General features: G+C 38.0%; 1 protein-coding gene across 1 annotated transcript in view; it reads left to right on the top strand.

Annotated features, from left to right (window-relative positions):
* The first annotated feature begins 209 nt into the window (after positions 1 to 209).
* FGD4 (FYVE, RhoGEF and PH domain containing 4) overlaps positions 210 to 12,968 on the top strand; it is a 1,935,878-nt gene continuing 1,923,119 nt past the window's right edge. Inside the window, exon 1 of the mRNA XM_044088116.1 lies at positions 210 to 239. The gene's annotated coding sequence lies outside the window, so the exon portion shown is untranslated. The remainder of the gene's footprint in view (positions 240 to 12,968) is intronic.

Raw genomic sequence — 12,968 nt, 5'->3', positions numbered from 1 at the left:
GCTGTAGTGTTCCTTCAGGGGTGTAGTATTAGATAACAGTTGCTATACTGTATCAATACTGCTAATTAGATACAGTGTTGCTTTTGTTACTTGTCATTTATTTGCTTTTGGTTGTTTCTGATCTGTACTGAAGTCCTCTGTAGAATAATGAACATAACCAGTTAAATACAAATAATTAACACTTTGTTATTACCTTTTTCTTTCAGAAGCAGCTGCAGACATTCAGCAAAGAAATGAGGGTAAGAACTGTTTTGCTTTTTACTGTGGCTAGGAATGATAATTAGATACGACACTGAATCTGTATGAAGTTTGTTTGCTGATATAGCAGCATAGAGCGTAGACCTCATGGTTATCATAGGAAAATATTTAAGACAAAAATATTTTGCAAAAAAAAAGGGGGGGGCTACTTTTGGAAGATGGTAGTTGTATTTGCACTACTGCCGCTGTACAATTCCCTCTGCATGCTCTGTAAGGAACACAGTAATGCCACTTGCAAGGTAGCCTGTATAGTTTTCTGCAAACTGCATGTAGCCAAGGCATAGAATGTGGCTTATCTGAAAACTGCATTAGGGTCTGTAAAAAGCAGCAATGCATTCAGAATACATTAGTGAAATTTATAGACTTCAGAGTTTGTTGTTATTGTCATTCAAAACAGCCATCACCAACATTATGCCTCAGAATGGCTTGTAGCAAATGCTTTCATGATGTACACTTCCAGCTTTTTATGTAATATTGAGTCATTAATATGAGGTATTATACATATATATATATATATATATATATATATATATATATATATATATATATATATAAAATAGAAAGGTAATTAGACTTCAGTAAAGTTATATAACTGCAAGTCAAAAATTTATTTACTGACTTGGTCTGCAAAATATACTGTTCAGGGACTTGATATCTGAAACTCCCCTTTCAGTCAGAAAAGCTAGATTATTCAGGTGATTCTGAAAGTTGTGCAAGATGTGTGTTATGTTTCTTCCCAGAAAGGTGCATCTGATGTTGTAAATCTTTATTCATTCCTTACTGTTAGGACTTAGGTTCCATCCTCAGAACTGACATGGCCGTTTCCAAGCTCGCACCAGCCAAAAACTCTCAGCTAAGACCTACCCATAATGCCCCTCTCATAGTTACTCCAGATCGAGTTTGCCCGCCCCTATATAACAGAGATAGTAAGAGAAAAAGAGTAGGAGGCTCTGTCTGAGCAAATACCCTAACCAGGAGTTCCTAAAGTCCATTAGGAGTCCAGGCAGGGGGAAGGAGGGCGGGAAGTAATGAATGAATAAAGATCTACAACACAGATGGAACATTATGGTAAGATATAACTTCTTTATCTGATGTTGTAAATCTTTATTCATTCCTTACTGTTAGGACCGAGTCCCCAGCTATTTGAGTCCTGGGTGGCCCTAAGGAAGGATATTCCTGAGCACCATAGACCCAAATGATGCTCATCCCCTGGAGGGCAAATCCAATTTGTAATGAGAGATAAAGGTATGAGGTCTTGCCCAAGTGGCTGCTGTGCAGATATCATCCATAGAGGCTCTGGAATGAAAAGCTACAGAAGTAGCCATTGATCTGGTAAAATGAGCCTTTATTCTAGAAAGTAAGGATAGCTTATTCTGTTGGTAGATAAAGGTAATGACGTTTCTAAGCAAGAAGGATAAAGTCACTTTGGAGACAGGTTTACTCAATCTGGGTCCTGCAAAGGCCACAAACAATTGATCCGTTTTCGTGAAAGATTTAGTCCTGTCCAAATAACAATGAAGCTGCCGATGCACATCAAGGGTGTGGAAAAGGCACTCCCCTCTGTTAGAATGTTGAGGGAAGAAAACCAGCAGGTCAATAGATTGGTTAATGGAAAATCCAGAAATTACCTTGGGTAAGGAAGAAGGGTCAGTACGAAAGGACACCCTATCCCTGTGGAAGTTCAGGTAAGGTCTCTTGACACTCAAGGTCTGCAGCTCAGATACTCTTCTCGCTGAGGTAAGTGCTACTAGAAGTAAGGTCTTCCATGATAAGTTATTTTATTTATTTATTTTGATGATTTGGTTTCATTCCCTTGTCATATGAGGCTTTGACCCCTCCCCACTAGAACCAGTCTGTTGAACCAATAACCTTTTCCAGTAGTGTCCAATAATGGTCTAGAAGTCAAGATTCCTAGTTTTCACTCGCATAACCAGAGTTCAACTCCCAGTGTGTGAATGGCTCACTCTTTTAACTGATTGAGGCTTTGACATTCACTGTTCACATGTACCATGCAATTTGTTTCCATATGCACCCACACCGCTAGTGGTGTTCTTTTTGTACCAGGCACATGCAAAGCTAGAGTCATACATCTCAACTGTCCAGATTTTTGCCTCATATTTTTGGTCGTGGTTGGGTGGGTGTTTGAAAGACTTGCATAAATGGGCGTGCCTTAGTTGAAGGTTGAACGTCGAGCTGGCACCTCGGCGTTCATGAAAATCTACTGCCAATCATTAGCGGAATGGAGTTCTGCTGTGGCGACCCCTAACCGGGAAAAGACGAAAGACAAGAACATTTTTGGTCTGCTTCTCATAAAATTTGTGATTTTTTTTTCTGGTAAATCACTGGGATGATCTGATGATTGAAGTCACTAAATAATGGCATATACTTGAGTTTCAGACTTCAAATCCTTCAGTAAATGCATGTTAATAGAAACCCTGTTATTCTATCAAATTTCTAAGTTTATAAGAGCAATATTTAAAATCTGTCTGTATTTTTGGACCTTTGTCCCCCATTTTGTCATGCTTTGTCCAAATTTCTAGCACTAGAAGGTTGAGGTATGGCTGGAGTGCTTTTGCCTAGCATATATACAGTGGGTCTTGCCTAAGAGCTGAACCCATGCACTCTCTCCTGAGATCAATTGGCTGCCACTGGCTGCTTAACTCCAGTCTTCCCAATTGGCACTTCCAGGTCTGAGCTTGCTAAACAAACCTAGGTCTTCATCAGTGGAATTGGGAATAACTTTGTATTGTTGGTGGCATCAGAACATAATTTTTCTACTATTCATGTAGCTCCATTATATGTTACCTGACCAGCATAACTACCATTTTCCAAAAATTTTCAAAGCGTTATCTGTTACTATTTGAGAAGTATTCAAATTTCTGATTTTGACCTCTTCTTATTATTGCTCACAGCATCCTTGGAAAAGTCTGGGGAATGATGCATGACACACATTACTGGATCAAATGCCTTGTAAAAGGCACATCAGCTGTTATACAAAATGTATGCCCACTGAGAATACTTACACTGCAGTAACTAAAACTGTAAAGTCAACATATGTAGTCTTTTCCAGTACAGTTGCATTTCTAAACTGCCATGTCACATGTCTAGTGAATTAGAAAGCACCTGTAATAATAATATTAAACTTGTTCAGTATCATTGCATCCCATTACTGCCTAACATGAGACAGCTGAGATGACTTTCATTCCAGAATGTCACTGAGCTTTTACATCTTAAGATAATATACAAGATGCTATACCATGACTTGCCCATCATTTGCAGCATCTTATCTTGGTGAACATCAAACTGTGACTTTTACTGTGTAGTCAATGACAGTATTATGAACACCTCTTTCTCTTCTAGTACTGATCTCCTCTGCCTATAGAGCTTTGCAGTGAAACATACTAATTTTGGGAATATCAGATAACTCACTGTCCTAATCCCCTTAAAGTGTTTTGGTTCTCATTTTTCTGGCTGTAGGTTGTGTACCTCCCCACTTTTCTTTCACCTCATCTCAATTAACCTTAGCGTTTCTGTTCATCAGACTTAACATGTCTAGTCTAGCAATAAGGAGCATGCTGATGTTTAGTCAATACATAAACTGAACCAAGACCTAATATGTCAGAACACAGAGAGAGACCAACTCTAAACTGCAGTGAGATTAAATAGCAGCAACCTCTATGGTGGTGCCTTGGGCCGAGACAGCATAAAATGACTAAAAATAACTACATGACCTAAGACACAAAATTTATCTATTTTATTTATTTGACATTTGTTGACTGTATGAGTCCAAATGAGCTGAAGCCCTTTTTCAGTGGAGGCCTGGCGCGAAAAGCTCCACAACAGATGCATCAAAAATTAAAAATGAGTTAACATAATATGCATTAAATGATTAACAACCCCAGTAAGTATGTACATTTCTATATCATTCAAAAAAAGCTGTACAATCTTCTCACAGAATTTGACTTGTTACTTAAGATGTGCAGTATAGCGGCTGTACAAAAGAGACAACATTTATTTGTAGGATATTAGTGAGTAGAAGAAAGATGGAGAGTTGGGTGTGAGGGAGGTGGTAAGTATGGGGAGATCATTCAAGGGGGGTAGTTACAGTGATATATCCATGTCCTGTTAAGATAGTTTTTAATCACAGTTTTGAATTTAGTGGATGATTGGGCTGGGGAGTAGCTGTACAGGTTTTGCCCTATTTTTGTTTTAGGCTTGTAGATTTGAAGAAGGTTTTATTCAGAGCTTCTTAGTGACATAGAAGGGGAGTAAAGGGAGACAACTGAGGCAATGTTGGGACAGGAGGAGGGCACATACAAAATAGAATGAGTCATTTGAAGTTGAGAGAGAAGCAGATGGTGAGGAAATTCTAGCAAGTTTAATGTTTTAAGAGCAAGGAAGTGGTGACATTGGTAGGAATGGTCTGCTGCAAATCTAGCAACTTTATTGTAGGTAGATTCAATTATTTTTAGGAGAGTGGTTTGAAAGTGAGTAAGGATTTGTGAGCCATAGAATAGGCTGGGGAGGAGGTAGGCATGTGATAGGAATATTTTAGCTTTATTGGTTAAAAATGTTTTGTTCCTGTAAAGGAGGCCAAGTTTTTAGTGGGTTTTCTTAATGTTTAGAACATACAGACTGAATTTGAGGTGGTCATCAATGATGACCCCTAGTAGTTTTTGTGTGATTCGACGGAGACAGCGGTGTTATTGAGAGATGACATAGAGAAGGAGGATTTAAGATGTATCATTGTTTTGTGGATAAAAGTAGGAGCTTAGTCTTTTTAGGATTTACAATTAGCTGGTTCTGAGTGAGCCATTTTTTAATAGATAAGAAGGATTTCTGTGTCATTGTATTTGGGTCAGAGAGGGAATCAGCTATGGTGATAACTGTGGAGTCATCTGCATGCTTCACTAGTGTTGACTGTGGGCAAAATGTATGCAGTAGATTGGTAAAGATGTTAAACATTAATGGAGCAAGGATTGAGGTACACCTGTCTTGACAGTTAGAGCAGGAGAAGTTGCAGAGAGCCATTTAACAGATTGAAGTTGGTCTTTAACGTAACTATCAAACCAAGAGATTGTGGAAGTGGAGAGGTTTAGTTCTGAGAGTTTGTGCAGGAGGAGGGGGTGGGAGATGGTGTCAAATGCCTTTGAGAGATCCAGAAATAGGCATGGGTCAAGTTTGTTATGGTCTCTAGCATGGGAAATGGTGTTTATGAAGAAAATGAGAGCGGTGGATGTGCTATGTCTAGGTCAAAAGCCATGTTGACTGGGGTGAGTAGATTGTCTTGTAAGCGGAAGTGAATGATTTGTTTGTGTACACATTTCTCAAGGATTTTAGATGGGGCCAGGGGGGATAAAATTTCAATAGGCCTGAAGTTAGCAAGTTCTGAGGAGTTACCTCCTTTGTGGATAAGTAAGGTAAATAAATGTTTCCAGATAGTAGTAACTCTAGATTTAGTATGGACCGGTTAATGAGAGTGGAGATGAGAAGGGCAAGAGAGTTAGCTTTTTGGAGAAAGAGTGGTGGTAGATTATCAGTGGAGGGGATGTAGGGTTTAAACTTTAGGAGTAAGGATTTAATGTAGTTGGTGGAGAAAACACCGGAGAGGAGTCGGAGGAAGTGGGAGAGGTGGGGGGGGGATTAGACTTCAGGTTGGAGTTTGTTTGAAGAGTCAGTTTGCTGATGCTGTCAGTAAAGTAAGAGTTGAAATTAGTGTTTGTTTCTAATGGTGTGTTATAAGGGCATGGATGGGGGGATGAGGCATTTCCAGGATGAAGAATTTGATTGATGGCGTGCAAAACTTTCTTTGGGTTAGTAAGGTTAGAGGGTTATTATAGAAGCTGTTCTTGCCATTATAGATAGATTGCTTAGCAAGGTTGCAAAGTTCTTTATAGTGTTGGAGGTGGGGGAGAAGTTTAGATTTGGAACAGATTCTCCAAGCTTTGTCTTTTTTTTTGCATTAAGGAGCAGGTGGAGAGTGTAAGCAAGGGGGATATATAATAGCTTTTACTCTAACAGTTCGTAAGGGAGCATTGGAGTTGAGAATGTTAAGGAATTTGGAATTGAATTTTTGAAAAGCATCATCCAGGGGTAGGTATTTAAGGAAGGACCAGTTAATAGCTGCAAGATGGTTAAGTGCAACAGAGTCGAAGATATAACAAAATATTTACCCTGCATCATTTATATGGTTTCCACTAGATCCAAATTATAGTAACATTTTGTGGACCTTATGTTTTTTGTTGATAAAATTAATGTGTGAATATTCATGTGCGACTGTTGTGCAATGGTAACTCATATTGTAGACGTTGAAACTGCATTGACTCTTTAAGTAGAGTATGTTTGCTGAAGTATAAATTCTGTTTGTTGTATCACACTTGTCATATGTTAGAACCTTTGGACCCCCCCCCCCCCGGTCACTAATGACAGTGGACTCTGCAGTGTCACAGATGTGTAAAAGTGCAAGTTTGAAGCATTTATTGGTACCCAGAGGTAAAGGCATGCTGGAGAGATATGTAAAAGTATAATGTGATGTTGGAGTCATTCCTGCTTGAAATGGGTGGAAATTATCCTATTAGCAGATAGGGAGTATCTGAGGCAGAGTATCAAAGGCAGTGGGTGGAAATGCTGATGATGAAAGTCTGGTTACTGCTATTTAGGAGAAAAGAGGATTGTAGGCATTAGAGATGAAGAAGAGTAGCCTAAAAATTTGGAGAATCAAGAGCCTTAAGTAGAAAGGAGGATATATTTCAGAGAGGAGTTAATTGAGAAGTGGGGGTGGTGGTTGATTGCAGGGCTACAACCCAGATGAAAATACCTTAGGGATAAGTATAAGTTTGTTACAGGGACATAGAGAGGAAGAAGAGAGAGAGGATGAGATAAGAATGAGAGTCAGCAGTAGTTACTACTTGAAAAATACAAGTGGAATGTTGTGAGATGTGGACTGCACATGGGAAAGGAGTGAAAGAAGCATTTGTGAAGCAGTGGAGGGAGCCAGAACAATTTTTCCCTTTATATTTGTGATATTTCATTATTGTGGACAGAAATTTTGTTGATGCTTTGTTGTACACAGGTATGATATTTTAGGGGATCTTTGAAAGTGTTGAGGATATTATCTTTCAAGTTGGAATCGAAGCAATGACCAACATTTTGTATGCCCTTGGTGTATTTGCTGCAAATGTACGTCTGTTGCATTGACCAGTTTTGTCAAGTGTTTAATTTTATGAAATGTTTCTTTTACTCAGGATTGCTTATATTAGTACAAGGAAAGGAATTTGAGACTCAGGAAGTATTTTTTTACCTTTATTTGCAGTACAACAGTTGTACATTTATCTAATTTCATTGTTTTTACTGACAAACGTATGAATCTTGCATTAACTAACTGGTGCTGTTTTGATGCATGATTTTTTGTATACTTCGAAGAGATATTTGTTGCTGTGAAAAAAAAAACATCTTCATTTGTGTGAAGCAACAAGCTAAACCAGCTTTGTTGTAACAGTTCAAGCCAACTTTGGGTGAATGGCTCCATAGGAAAAAGGCTTTCTGTCTGATTTGTCAGTTTCCTGCATACTTTCCAACACAACCTAACTGTCCAAAACTGTCCTGTAGGAATTCTGAATGAAATAGAATTAAACTGTGGCTGTGTGGGCTGCTAGTTCCCAGATGCAATAAGTTACTAAATGCACTGACTTACATAGTACAAATTTTTTGTAAACAACCTTTTCATCCACTGGAGACCTGAACAAATGTCATGACTAAAGAATGAAATTCAGTCTTATTCTTTGGCTACTTCTTCATGCACCCTTTCAGTACAACTTCACTAGGAAAGACTACATGCCTAATAACTGTGGAGGAAATAAATTAAGCTGGGGCTGCCACCAGAAGCCTCAGGGTTAGAAATATTCTGAGGTACATTTTAAAGCTCTTTTCCAACCTTTTGATCCATTGATAGCCTGAACCGAATTCATGAGTAAGGAAAGGAATTCTATCTTTTTTCTTTCATGGAAGAAATAAGTTGTTAAAAGGCTTAATGTTCAAAGCTAACAAAGTAGCATTTTGCAGTTAACTGTGAAGGCAAGATGTTGGAGTATTCCTAAATCATGTATAAGAATAGTGTCTACCCTCTATCCGATTAGTCAAACTGCAAACAAACTACTGAAAAACAACAAAAATAGGCAGGCAACAGTAATTCTTAAACTTTTATGGTTAACGTTTTCGTCAAATATTCTTACACTCAACTTCATCAGACATTAATTAAAAGAATGGTAGCCATATTTAAAACCAGATTCATTTTCACATGTTCAGTCACCTCACATGACACTGTCACCTGATACAGTTTTCATTTCTATAACACATGTACCTAAAAATTGTATAAACAATTGTGTAAAAAAATGTATATACACTTTACTATTGACTTAATACTCAAAATCATATGTACATATATAAAAAATACATAAATATACATGAAAAAGCCAGCTAAAACATACAAAAAACAAAATTTGTTATTGTGTACATAAAAATTGTTGCATGTCACTAATCAACCTGAATAAATTTCAGTTGAATATCATAAATGCATGTACTTGTGCATTGGGGGGGGGAGTTTATGTGTATATAACAAACACAAGGAGTGCCCCCAATTGTATGTCTATTCACCTGAGTAATAGCCTTGTGTTAACGTTTTAAACTCCGCAGTTTCAAGACACAAGCCAAAGAGCATACGTCATTCAACCCTGGTGTCACATAGGCCCTGGTTTTAAGCTGCCAAATCAGCTCCTTCATCTCAAGTTTTAAGGCTAATGGACCGCCCCTGATGTCAAATTCAATTTGGTCGATCACCCTAAATGTGAAGGAATGACCAGGGTTTTCTACCACATGTTTTGCGAGAGCGTTGTCTGTTTTGGTTTTCCTAATGTGGTAAATATGCTTGTACACTCTTTCCCTTAGTTTACGCTCAGTCTTGCCAATGTAAAAACCCGTACAAGACTGGCAGGAAGCGAGGTAAACAACCATAGTGGAATTGCAATTAAATCTGCCCTTACAAGTGAATTTTTCATCCAAGATGTTAAATTGGTTACCTGTTTGCATAAACCTGCCATAAGAGCAGGCTTCGCATTTGTACCTGGAATACGTATCATCTTTGGGAGTGGCAATTCTAACAGGTTTTTCAAATTAATTCCCCTCCTGTAAACTACATTTGGTGCAGGTCCAAATTTAATAAATTCTTTGTCTATTTGTAAAATATTCCAATTCTTTTACAAAATCTGTCTAATGTTTTCACCATCTGAACTAAACATAGTAATGAAGGCATACGTATAATCGACCCTTAGGTTACTTTCACGTCCAGCAGGTACCCTATTATCAATACTCATCCCCTGATTGCTGTTATCTAAAATGGCCATTTGTCCTTTTATTTTGAACTTCCTCAAATAGGTTGCTCAACATGTCTACAGGGTATCCTCTGTGAACATTTGCAATAACAATCTACACTCCTCCTCAAAGTCAATGACCATAGTACACATTCTTGCAGCCCTGACCAGTTGTCCCTTTACTACGGACCTTTTTTGATGTTGGGTGTGGGCACTACTGTAATGAAGGAAGGAGTTACAATAAGTGTCCTTCCGATGTATTTTAGCTAAATACTGTTTGTTTGCATTATCCTTCCTTAATTCAACATCAAGAAAAGCTACTCTTTCAGTATGAAATATGTGGGTGAATACCAGAAAATCCGTCATGTTGTTGCAGTATGTCATACATTCCTTAAACATTTTTTCTTCTCCCTTAAAGATCAAAAAAATATGTCCAAAAATCTGGTATAGTAATAAATCTCACCCTTATATCTGTTTATGGTGTTATGCACAAATTGGTCCTCCCAAAAGGCCATTACTAGGTTAGCAAAACTGCCCCCCCACTGGGGACCCCATTGCCACCCCACTGTTCTGTAAATAAAACTGGCCGTTGAACAAAAAGAAATTGTTGGACAAAATTATGTCTAACAGTTCTGTTATTAGGCCGATTTCAGATGCAGGTGCCCCTCTTTTTACTAATAGTAACTCGAGCCATTCAATATCCTCATCACGTGGGATGACGATGTACAAATCTTTGATGTCAATTGTGGCAAAGTTAAAAGCAGGGTGAAAGACCTGGTTGTTTATTGCTTCCAAAAAAGACAAATAAAGGGTTCCCTTGATACATGTTTTTTCAATAAACTGTCAGCAAATGTTGCCAATTGGTATGTCATTGAATCCCTTCCATCCACAATTGGGCGCATGGGAGGGTCCATCAAGAATTTGTGGATTTTCAGAATCCCGAAAATCACAGGGGTTTTAGAGGAAACCATAGTTAAGTAATTTACCAAATTTAGATCATGTCCCTATCCGATTACCCAACAGTAAAAAAAAAAATAAAAAAGTCATCTATGTATCCCTCTGGCCCCTGGTGTTAAATGTGATGAAACTGAAGCTATAAATGGCTATAGGCATATATTTTAAGTGGATGGTGTTTTACACACATATATAGCATGCCTTTACCTCTCTTCCCTAAAGACAGACACCTTCTGTGTATCCTTCTGATGTATGACTGTGATGAGACTGAAAAAAAAATGTAACTTTTCAGAGTGCAGGTGTCAGAAAAATGAACAGCATGCCTCCTTATTATCTCTAAGATAGCCACCTGTAAATGCTTAACATGTTTCTGAAGAAAGCTGAAAAAAAATGATCATAATACTGTATTCCAACTTATTACTAAACAAGCTACAGTGGTGACCTTCTGTGCACAACTTTAGTGAGAAAAATTAAGGAAATAATTACTACACTTTCAGCAACCCACACCAGTTATAGTGATCACCTGTACTCGTCTTTGACTTAAAAAGAAAAAAAATATTGACAACTGTCATTTACAACACCCCACCCAAGCTACATTGACCTTCTCTGTGCACTTCTGAGCAGGGCTGGCTTTAGTCTAGGCTGGGTTCAGGGCACACTATGAATTCTATGTCAAAATCCACTTACACTGCATGAGTTGTGGAGACCACTGTGTTCCTCAATAATTCTGTAGCTATTGATGTTCTGTCATGCATTTTATGCCATAGTCTTAAAGGGTGAGTTAGCTGTCTTTTTTCTTACTACTACTACTACTACCAGTGGAGTTATGTATGTGCTGGATTGTATTGTACAAGTCTACAGATAAAAAATCTGTGATACATTTTGTGCACACACACGCGCACACACACACACACGCAAACTGACACTGCCCCTGACAATATACAGTCTTTGCAAATCACGCGCAGACACACACACACACACACACACACACACACACACACACACACACACACACACACACACACACACACACACACACACACACACACACACTCCTACCAGACTATCTGTGATAGACACTTATTGTTTGCAATACCGTTTGTAATGTAAAGTGAAAGAAATTATGCTTAGCTTGTTATTCCTAAATGCACTGCAGCTTTCCCGTACACATGTCATAGCAATACTAGTTTTGTAATGATATCAGGAAATACAGTACATTGTGTGACACTGCCTCTGCCGTGGCAGATCGATTGTTGTATAATAGTGACCAAACAGTAGCAATGGCTAGTCATGTTTAGACATCAATTAAGCCACTTTATTAAAGTATGTATACCTTTGATGTCTGACTGTGGTAAAAAAGTAATAATAATGGTCCCAGTAATTAACTTATTTTACTGCGATTATTGTCTTTCTGTTAAAGAAAAATATTTTTCTTAAAATTCACACTAGTCCTGCAAAGTCAGATTAATGACTGAAGTGAGCGAATGACACAGTCGTCCAATACTTTCATCCACAGATGGCCATTTGTGCACACTTCAGATGTCTGATTATGGTTAAATGATGGCCTGTTAACACATTTCATCTTTGTTCCACACAAAAGGTAGCCACAAGTTGTAGTATTTCAAGTTGCTCCCCACAAATCACAGTAGTTCTGTAAAGTCAAAATAATGAGCAAACTGTAGTTAGTCATATTCCCCCATAGCCCTAGCAGTTTTTGCTTGTTTATATATATTTCAGGTGCACAACTCCTAAAATTAAATTAGTGAAATAAGGGACGACAGAGAGTAATGTGTTCAAGTAGCCAACCTCTTAGTGCAAGAATCAGGGATAAAGTCTAGGAGAGCTGTCAGATATTGTTATTCGGTATTTAGAAATTTGTCAAAGTAATAGCTGATGAATTTTCTGTAGAAAATAAATTCTGAAGCTCAAATTACTTATTTAGTAACTACAGTCCCCTATGACTTACCAGGAAAAACCCCTCATTTGTAAGAGTAACGGACCAAATATGAGACAAAATCTAGGAGATTTTGAGAGGTGAAGGTCCGGTTTCAGCTTGCATTGCATAACCAAGCCTCTCAGCCACATAGTCTTGAACTTTTGTTCTGGAAAGATGGACAGAACCAAAAATAACGGGAAGGGACAAAGGCCGAAAAATCAAAATATTACTGTACTTCATTTTGAAAGTTAATCAAACAAGTTTTTCATCCACGCATTTGAAGAATAATGTCTGATATGACCACTGTAATCCTCCGTGATTTACCAGAAAACTTAAAAGATTTATGAGGGACAGTTCAAAATGGCAAAAATCAACCAGTTGAGAGGTATGCAAAATCACATATTGCCCATAATATATATTTGCCTGCCATGCAACTTAACAGACTTACCTTTCCT

The sequence above is a fragment of the Protopterus annectens genome, chromosome 11.part0 (assembly GCF_019279795.1).
Source record: "Protopterus annectens isolate FY-2018-M chromosome 11.part0, PAN1.0, whole genome shotgun sequence".
NCBI classification, from domain to species: Eukaryota; Metazoa; Chordata; order Ceratodontiformes; family Protopteridae; genus Protopterus; species Protopterus annectens.
Note: the sequence above shows the minus strand (reverse complement) of the source record. Positions and strands in the feature narration are given on the sequence as shown.